Below are 11068 nucleotides of genomic sequence, written 5' to 3'. Positions count from 1 at the left end.
TAAAGGCGGACCGGGAGACTCAATTAAATGCGAAATTTGGAGAACTAGATGTAGAGTTTTCTAACACCTTAGAAAGGCAATATAATATTTTAATGGGAAAACTTCATGACGTAGAAAAGAAATATGAGGTAGTTTCGAAGAGTTAAGATGGCCTGTCCAATAGGATGGTTAAGTGTGAAAGCAGCTGTTTCAATGCTAGCGCACAGATAGAAGAGCTTTCGAAACAAATAGTTGAGTTTGAGTCCGATGCTCGTAAGGGGATTGACAAGTATTTAGTAGATCAAACTAAAAGACTTGACGAAGATCTATCTGAATGGATAGAAATAAAAGAAAAGGAAATTGTAGACAAGGTTAAGACTACTATTGGATCCCTGCCAAATGAAAATATCAATGAGCACCTAAGTAGAAATGATGAATTAATTAAGCTCTTCACTAGCAAAATTCAGAAAATAAAAGAGAAAATAGTTGATGAGTTACCTAAATGGCAAAAGGAAACCAATCATAAATTGGCGGAGTTAGAACGAAAGTCATCACAAAATTTGTTGACAGAGGACGAACGTTCGGCGAATAGGTTGAAAAACAACCGAACATGTGAAAATACGAAGTGCAATTGTGGTGAAAATTTGCATTGGGAAGTTGATGATTCGGTTGGTAAAGATGATGATTCTTTTGGTCAGCGAGGATATTTGTCTTGTTTAAAGGTGGAGAACAGCATTTTTAAAAGTAGACAATTCCCAACATTCTCCACTGAAAAGAACAACCTGCATCCGAAAATCTTTATCAATAATTTCAAAAGAATATTTCCACGTAGCTGGTCAGAACACGACCGACTTCAATTTATAGTATCCAAAATTACCGGAGAAGCCGCATTATGGGCCGCTGAAGTAAGTGAAAGTTGCCATACTTGCGCTGAGTTTGAACAACTTTTTTTGGCTAAATACTGGTCGTCGAGTAAACAAGAGAAATTAAGAAAAGAGGTTTACCAACCTGAGTATTTTAACAGTAAAGGGAGTACTTTAAGGCAATATTTTGAAAAGTACATAAATAAGACACGTTATTGGAGTGATCCAATTTCTCACAAGGAAGTGATCAGAATTTTGAAGGGAAGGTTGCCCATAAATACACGTGAAAAGTTAATAAATGTTCCTGACCACGATGCAGAACAGTTCTTGTCGGTGATTGACTCTATAGATATGATTATGGAAGACGCAAGACAAATGAGTGGTAATCAAATGTCGACTCACACTCATAGTAATACGAATAATTATAATAATAATAATAATAATAATTTAACATATGATAATAACAATACCGAAAACCAGGTCAAACCCGCATCACAGGAGCGTGGACAATCTTCATCCTATGGTTGCAATAAAAACAATGATTATAATAAATATAGAAGTGATACTTACTGTGCTAGAGGTAAACCTCGATATGGTGACGCGAGTGTGCATAGTAATGATAGTAATAAGTGTAACAGGTACCCAAGTGATGATCCCAATTGTATTCGACCTTGGGAAGATAATTCGAAGCATAATGTTCATCGGCAGGATGGAACAAATGCCTCGAGTCCTCATCCAGCACAAGGAGTTATACCAATGGGCGAAGGAGCCTCCAATGTGCGACGAGGTGAATACCATAACTCGGATCATACTGTACGGATTGTGGAAGTTCATGAACCCCCACCGATGACTCAACGAGATAGATTAAACTAATACCAGTCACCAAATGCCTTCCTAGGATGACTGGAAAGGAGAAGGAAGGCAGGCATCAACTTGAACTGAGAGTATTAAGGTACAATAATGATCAGGATATAAGGAATGAATTAATTGAAGAAAAACCTGAAGTTTCTAATAAATGCGGACAAATTTTACAGGCAATAATTCCAACAAGTATAAATAATGTTGATGTTGAAATATTAATTGATACTGGAGCAACTATTAGTGTCATGACGCTGGACTGTTTAAAACAGATAAGCCGAGGGGTAAAAATACCCACTTTTCCTATCACAGGATGTACCGTGTCTGGCGCGTTCAGCGCAAAAATGCAAATAGTTGTGAAACAGGTACGTGTCGACGTTACAATACGGGGGGCTCAAATAGAAAGTACATTCCTGGTTCTTCCTAAAATGACAGTACCATGTGTCTGGGGTTTGGATTTTTTATGTGAGACCGGTGCAATCATTAATTTAGAGAAAGGTGAATGTATATTTAATTCCAATGGTAATGTTTTGACAGCCACACTGAGAAAGGGCCGAGTAATTCCAAATCAGTTGTGTATGAATCTAATGGTAAAATATGTCAGTATTGATGATGAAAATGTGTATGATATATGCCTTATTGAATGTTCTGAAGAAATGATTGATAAAATGTCATTGCAGGAAAAGGTGTTAGAATCAGAATATTTATCTGTTATCCAAAGGGACGAACTGTACTACTTGTTGGATGCATATCAGTCGATTTTTAGTAAACGTCCGGGTATAATAAAAGACTTTGAATTCCATATAAAGACGTATGCACATAAACCCTTTTGTCATACTTCCTATTCTATCCCATGGACAAAGAAAGAAGTAGTCAGAAAAGAAATCAATAAAATGTTAGAATGGGGTATTATTGAGCCCTCAGATTCCGAATATTGTAACCCTCTTGTGGCGGTAATTAAACCCAATGGTGACATGAGATTGGTGTTGGATGCCAGAGAGATCAATAAGATCATTATACCTGTACAAACGCGACCGGAAACCTAGAAGAGTTAGTACAAAAGTTTTATGGTGACCGTTTCTTAACTTCTTTGGATATGCGTAGTTCATATTGGCAAACTAGAATATGGAAAGAATCTATAAAATATACTGCATTCATTTTTCTGGGCCGAAGTTACCAGTTTACCGTCATGCCATTTGGGTTGAAAATAAGTGGTGGTGTTTTCATATCGGCATTAGATACCATACTGGGCAGAGCCCTTTTGAATGAAGTTACATTATATGTGGATGATTTGCTAATTGCTTCTGAAACTTGGGAGGAACATTTGGACTTATTAAGAAGAGTTTTTGCGAAATTTTTAGAATACTGAGTTACTGTAAATTTGAGCAAATCCAAGTTTGCTCATAACCAATTGAAATTTCTTGGACATATAATCACTCCTGAAGGGTTAAAACCAAATCCTAAAAAGATGGATGCGATTAACAGATGTGCATATCCAAAAAATAGGATGGAACTAAAGTCATTTATAGGCTTAGTTTCATTTTTTTGACGATTTTTACCCAATCAGTTAGGAAGCCAAGACTGTTTGTTACGGCTGTTAATAAAAAATGTCATGTGGGAGTGGAACTACGAATGCACGCAAGCTTTTGATAACATTCGCAATGCTTTTACTAATGCTCCACTATTACATTATCCGAGACTTGATCAAGATTTTTATATTGCTGCAGATGCTTCTGAAACAGGATTGGGTGCCACTCTTTTCCAGATGGACAATCCAGAAGATATCAGTACCATCAAAATAATTGGGTTTGCCAGCAGAACACTCTCTAGCTGTGAACGTGCATATTGTACTACTGAATTGGAAGTACTGTCCGTGGTCTGGTCCCTTAGAAAGTTTCGCTATTTTGTATATGGAAAGAAGATCATTGTATTCTGTGACCACAAAGCTTTATCTTTTATTTTAACAGGAAGGATGTTCCATTCACGTTTAACCCGGTGGGCCTTGCTACTGCAAGAATATGATATTATGCTCAAATACATCAGAGGGCAAGACAACATCATAGCCGATGCTCTTTCAAGACTACCGAAAAGAAAGAATGACGACGAGTGTGAAGAACGGACTATTGACTTTAAAGTTATGAATTTATCAAGGCAATATTGTGAGAGGCAGATTTCACAGCTATGTCGAAGTCTTCCACAACTGCAAGAAGATGATAAGTTGTGGAAAGCCATTAGGCATGCTGTTGAAAGCAAAACGCTAAGTCACTCTCAAGAACAGTATCAATTAAAATCTGGAATATTGTATCGAAAGAAGGATGAAGAAGATGTTTGGAAAGTTTGTGTTCCAAATAAATATTTAGAATCACTAGTATGGTAGACTCACTTGAATTGGGTTCATTTTGGTGCCGCTAAATGTACAACCAAAATAGCACAATACTTCTATCATCCAAATTTGGGACATATAGTTACAAATATTCTTAAGAAGTGCAAAATATGTCAGAAGGCGAAACCCATAAACTATTGTCGGAAGATAGAATTACATCCTATCATCCCACAACAACCTTTAATGTTGGTGTCATGTGATGTCTGTGGGCCATGTCCCATGACACGTGGACGGTTCAAATATGTATTGGCTTTCTATGATCTCTTTTCAAAATATGTGAAATTATATCCTTTGAAAAATCTCCACGTTCGACCCATGTCACGCAAATTTATCAACAACTATATAACTGAGCTTGGCAAACCTATAATGGTCTTGACAGACAACGCTGCTTATTATACAAGCAAAGTATGGAGAGACACTATGAAAGAACAAGGAATCCAGCACATTTACATCTCAAGATTTTACCCTTGTGGAAATCCGGTTGAGAGAATCTTCCGAGAGTTGAACCGATTTTTACGGACGTACATACCCAAACAACATTATAAATGGATCGACTGGATTTATGAATTTGAGAAAGTGTATAATGACTTACCACACTTATCGACTGGTTATTCACCTAACCAAATAGTATTTGGTGAAAGTATTGTGCCAGAATGGATGGAGAAAATACCTGCGATAGAACAAAAGATTACCAAGAAAGAAGAAATGGTGAAGAAGGTCTACGAAAACCTGAAGCATCAAGCACAATTGAGAAAAACCCGATTTGATAAAAATGTGAAGAAAGTAGTCACATATGATGTAGGGGAAGAAATTTTATTGAGAAATCACTCAAAAGCATCAACCAGGAAACGAATGAATAAGAAATGGCAATATTTATATACAGGTCCTTACAAAATAATGAAAATACCTCATGAAGGGAGCTACCTTCTGGCAGATTGTGATAGTGATGTAATTAAAGGCTTGTTCCCTCACATAGACCTGAAGAAGTATTATCAATAATGAGCAAAATATAGATTCAAGAAACACTGAATGATACCAAGGCTACACTCAGTGGACTAAATAAAAGCACCAGTGGATAAATACGTACTTATACCAACTTACAAAGAAAATTAAAGAATGTACCGACGATTTCCATGAGATACCTTCTTGGTATCAGCAACAATGTCGACGCTGAAATACGATTTATCCTCTCACCGAACAGCGAGGATGGATGATTTAAAAGTGGAATTAAGAGGAACAGAAAAAGACCAAATGCTCTCTGGTTAAGCAATTGGCCTAATAAGGGTTTTGGCCTAGGATGCCAATCGTCGAACCCGGCTGTGATCCCTGCCTTGCACAGTCGGTTGAAGAACTGATGGCTTCATCCAAGAAAAGTATATGGTGTGAATATGAAGTGATTAGTGCGAAGTGTTTTTAAGACAACCTATAAACAAATGTGGAATTTAGGCACTTTGTCTAGGCCCATTAACTCAACTTAAATATTGTAGAATGTATGTACTGACTTGTTGAGTGAATCTGAGAGTGAGTGTATTCACCGAAACAAATACCCTCTCCTGTCACTGTACAAAAAAAGCCTGTTCTATCTGGAACCCTCTTCAAGACATCACAGTCTGGGGGCCCGTGTAACATTACGAGTCAAGATAGCTGCAACGGAAATTGAATAGCGTAAAGTTACCATTAAAAACGCGCGCCGCGCGATTTGTGACGATTTGGTTGGTCATAATAGTAGTAACATGCTTTTGAATACAATTAAAATATAACGGCGATACCTGTTTAGTGTTATTGGAAACAATATGTAGTAAATTAATAAGTAAAGTAGGCGATCCTATAAGAAGAGGTGAAATTGGGCATATTAAGGTATTTTGCTTTATGTCGACTAAGCCGATTATACGGCGTCTTTTTTTTCGTTTACTCTTAGAAAGAAAAAAAATAAGTAACGAAGTGCTAGTTGTGCGATGTGAAAAATATAGGGGCGAATTTTAAATAGCTACAGTGTATAATCAGACTAACAAATGGACATTCAGTTACGCGAAATAGCGGACAGCGAAGTGTGGTCATTAAATTGAGTACACCTAGAGGGCGGTCAATTCCGGGATAAGTCTATTCGCATCTCACGAGGGACGCGGTATTGAGACCGGTTTTTTTTATTATATCACGGAGAGCGGGCTTCAATTTATAAAAAGGAGAAAAGATGTATCATTATCATTGACTGTTGGTGTTAAGCAACCAAAACTGTTCATCAAAGGGTTTCGGTGAATGAGTGGTGAATGCGAAATGAAACTGTGAACGAAGTTATATTAAATAAAGCAGAAGAGACAAGACAGTTTGGTCGTATCTGTTATTATTCAATCAACCGTAACATTTCTTCTCGTTGTACGAAGCCTTTATGGACGATCGTTATGACAATTTGCTTTGAAGGGATCTCGTTACGAGTTAAGTTTTGGGGACCTGGTCAACAAGGGATAGTTCGTAGATCTTAACTACTGCAGCTATTCTGGAATCAGGTGCTAGCGTGACCGTTGTGTGTTGTCAATGGCTTAAGGTCATCATATCTCATGCTCTAAGATCGACGCGCCTTTCCTCTTGGTATAACGGTGTCTCACGGTAACAGCGACAACGCCGACGACGAAGGAAGATACGGTAGAGAGTGTTATTGCTAAATTAATAAAGCCATTATTTTCATCATGGCAGCAACACCAGCAACCGTTACGAAATTGTCTCTAATGAAAATAATGAAATACGTACCTGCCCAGTTAGTGAAGGCAGCACATAGGTATATGAATACGTCCTAAAAACTGTGAAAACAGGATATCTGAAGAAGGCTATATTATTATAACATGGTCAAGGTTTAGAATAGACATAATTAGTGCAACTGTGGGCCGTTTTTCATTCGAGATAATAAATTCATACTTTGATTTCTGAATCTCACGCTTCAGAAGTACCCAAAGTTGCTCGTCCTCGGCCCCTACTCCATTGCATTAAATGATCAGAAATATAGATGGTCGCCCAACGCCTAATAGCTCTGAAATTGAGACAGGGAGTAAACGAGTGCGAAGCTGTTCATGTTATTTACAAACTACCTGTCGTCTGCATATCAGCCTTCCCTTCTCTCACATGCCTGTCATGAAGAATACCTTTTTCATCCTAATTATCCGTTGCACGTAATAAAAATACAACTTTTAATTATGATAATTGCTCTTACGCGTATTAATTTTGATGGTCACGTTGAGCAGCGAATGTGACAGAGGTTGTCACTAATACAAGCCTAGGCGATCCTAGAAGTCAGGATATTCTCCCAAGACAACTGTGATTCAGAAGAGGATTCCAAACGAGGAATGTCATTGAAATGTATAATCAAAATTTCTTTAAAACACCTTCCTTTCAAAATGCTTGGCGGAGCTCACCAGTAGACATCAATTTGTTCTTCTGTATACGAACAGCGGGCCATTAACAGCACCAGAGGGGTGCATTGCTCATTATTGACAGTGACGGACATCACAAGACGCAAACACAACATGACGTAAAAGTAAAATATAAAACTAAAATCCACATTTAAGCCACTTTCGATGCACTCTGTAATGAATCATCCCAACAGTAAACAAGCTTAGTCTTTAGAATGTGTGTGCTGATAACATGTGTGGCTGATTGGTTTGTGGGATTGAAGGAACCAGACTGCTACAGTCATCGGTCCCTTTTTTCAAAACTTCAAACACCCACACAGAATAAAAACGAACAATGGAAAAGACAACAGACGACACAGGACAAGCAAGACTTAGACAGAGACGGATAACACGTGTGGATGTACTAAACTATGCAGGATGTCCTCTGTCTGAGGGTTTTGTTCCGATTGTCGTATTTAGCCTAAACACTGGTTCACGCAGCTCTGTACGTATATTTTTTGCTATAGTTCCATTTTAGCGCAATGAATTTCATATGACATTTATCACTTAATAACGTCAGTCTCTGAAGTGGAAGTCTCATCGATTTGCCAACTACCTCTTGTATGACTACAAAAACTTTTCCCTTATAATCAGTGCTTTTTTTGTAAGAAAAAGTTTGAGGGTACTCCGACATTGAATATAATGCAGTGAAAATTACTTGTAACCGAAGCATGGGATACGTCATCAACATGTCGAACTACAAAAAAATGGTATCGGACTCTTCAGTTCACTTTACAACTCAAACGAAGCAGGCGATACTGAGAAACACCCAAACAGACAAGCGAATGTGATATCGAAGACTTCAGTTTATATCACCTAAAATGAAGCATGCGATTCCCATCAACCCCTGACCATTGAAAAAAATGGTATCGTACACTTCAACTGACCTATAATAGACCTCAAATGAAACAAGGAAATCTTACCGAACACATATTTTACCCTGTAAAACACCACTAAAAGACACAATACAACAAAAACCATCCACACCTATGATCAACAACAATAGAAACTATATTACAAAAATATTTTGTAACCTGGTTTGGCTCTCGAAATGGCATAGATGATGGGTGGTATCCCATGCTTCAACTGACCCAATTTTTAATACTGCTGAAATTTTATTTCACTTTAAAACTACAGTATAACTTACATTAATAGCAATTCAACAGTTTCCAAACTGACTTTAGTTCATGGCTGGTCTTGACGCTTTCTTACTTTACTCTTGCTATCAGTAGCAAGATGTCTGCCTTTCGTGAACTAAGAGCGTACATAGTCCATAGGCTGGAACTGCATCAGTGGAGGACCAACCGACTTTATGAACATCGGCTTGCTGACCATGCAAAGATGAAATGAAGCTCTTGTTGGCGAGACGATCAGATTCATTTGGGAAAACCCACGTTCACATTCACTCGTTCAACGCAAACGTATCAAGAACAACAGAACAAAGATGAATCGCGAAGGATCATAGTAGTGGGACCGAAGAGACATCTATCGGTAGCTCGGCGTTTGAGCATACGGATATCCGTTTTGCACTACCATCGCCGACTATTAGCGGGCGAGGGCACTACATGCTCGTCGAACTGGCTGCCAGCGACTCAGTTGTCAAGAACCGTTGCCGCAGATTCGAAATGCTTGAAACAGTCAACGACATATCTTTTCCCACCAAAAACTGCACTGGTGTCGTTCGTATTGCAATTAACAACACGATAAAATGAAATAAAAAAATTACTTTCGTGAAATAAATCTTTGGCACTCTTCCAAGTTCTCAACATAATAAAAAAAAAAAAAAAAATTACGCTACTGGCCATTAAAATGGCTACGCCAAGAAGAAATGCAGATGATAAACTGGCATTCATTGGACACATATATTATACTAGAACTGACATGTGATTATATTTTAACGCAATTTGGATGCATAGATCCTGAGAAATCGGTACCCAGAACAACCACCTCTGGCTGTAATAAAGGCCTTGATACGGCTGGGCATTGAGTCAAACAGAGCTTGGATGGCGTGTACAGGTACAGCTGCCCATGCAGCTTCAACACGATACCATAGTTCATCAAGAGTGGTGACTGGCGTATTGTGACGAGCCAGTTGCTCGGCCACCATTGACCAGACGTTTTCAGTTGGTGAGAGATCTGCAGAATGTGCTGGCCAGGGCAGCACTCGAACATTTTCTGTATCCAGAAAGGCCCGTGCAGGACCTGCAACATGCGGTCGTGCATTATCCTGCTGAAATGTAGGGTTTCGAAGGGATCGAATGAAGGGTAGAGCCGCGGGTCGTAACACATCTGAAATGTAGGGTCCACTGTTCAAAGTGCCGTAAATGCGAACAAGAGATGACCGAGACGTGTAACCAATGGTACCCCATAAGATCATGCCGGGTGATACGCCATTATGGCGATGACGAATACACGCTTCCAATAAGCGTTCACCGCGATGTCGCCAAACACGGATGCGACCATCATGATGCTGAAAACAAAAACTGGATTCATCCGAAAAAATGAAGTTTTGCCATTCGTGCACCCAGGTTCGTCGTTGAGTACACCATCGCAGGCGCTCCTGTCTGTGATGCAGCGTCAAGGGTAACCGCAGCCATGTTCTCCGAGCTGATAGTCCATGCTGCTGCAAACGTTGTCGAACTGTTCGTGCAGACGGTTTTTGTCTTGCAAACGTCCCCATCTGTTGACTCAGGGATCGAAACGTGCCTGCACGATCCGTTACAGCCATGCGGATAAGATGCCTGTCATCTCGACTGCTAGTGGTACGAGGCCGTTGAGATCTAGCACGGTGTTCCGTATTACCCTCCTAAACCCACCGATTCCATATTCTGCTAACAGCCATTGGATCTCGACCAACGCGAGCAGCAATATCACGATACGATAAAACGCAATCGCGATAGGCTACAATCCGACCTCTATCAAAGTCGGAAAGGATATTGTACGCATTTCTTCTCCTTACACGTGGCATCACAGCAACGTTTCACCAGGCAACGCCGGTCAACTGCTGTATGTGTATGAGAAATCGGTTTGAAATTTTCCTCATGTCAGCACATAGTAGGTGCCGCCACAGTTGCCAACCTTGTGTGAATGCTATGAAAAGCTAATCATTTGCATATCACAGCATCTTCTTCCTGTTGGCTAAATTCCGCGTCTGTAGCACGTCATCTTCGTGGTGTAGCATTTTTAATGGCCAGTAGTGTACTTTGTTGACGAAAAAGTTTAGGGGTACGCATCCCCCAGCGTTCCCCCAGAAAAACAACACTGATCATAATCAAAAACATATATCAGTGATAAATATATTTATGTGTCGCGGTAAAGGTACACGTGATAGAGCTGGCAAAGAATGAATATTTCGAAAAACATTCTTCAGACTCCTCAGTTTTCCCAGTCTCAATAGTTTTTTGTAGGCAGATAGTTTAGTGTGAAGATTCCAAAGGCCTACTGAAGCTGTCTGTTGTTAGTTCTTTCTTTTTCACACTAGCTATTGTCTCATTCTCAAAATCAGTAATGTTTATGTCACGACTATGTCTGCGATATTAACCTTC

This window comes from Schistocerca serialis, unplaced genomic scaffold (genome assembly GCF_023864345.2).
Source record: "Schistocerca serialis cubense isolate TAMUIC-IGC-003099 unplaced genomic scaffold, iqSchSeri2.2 HiC_scaffold_1353, whole genome shotgun sequence".
Classification (NCBI taxonomy): domain Eukaryota; kingdom Metazoa; phylum Arthropoda; class Insecta; order Orthoptera; family Acrididae; genus Schistocerca; species Schistocerca serialis.
This window is presented reverse-complemented; position numbering follows the sequence as displayed.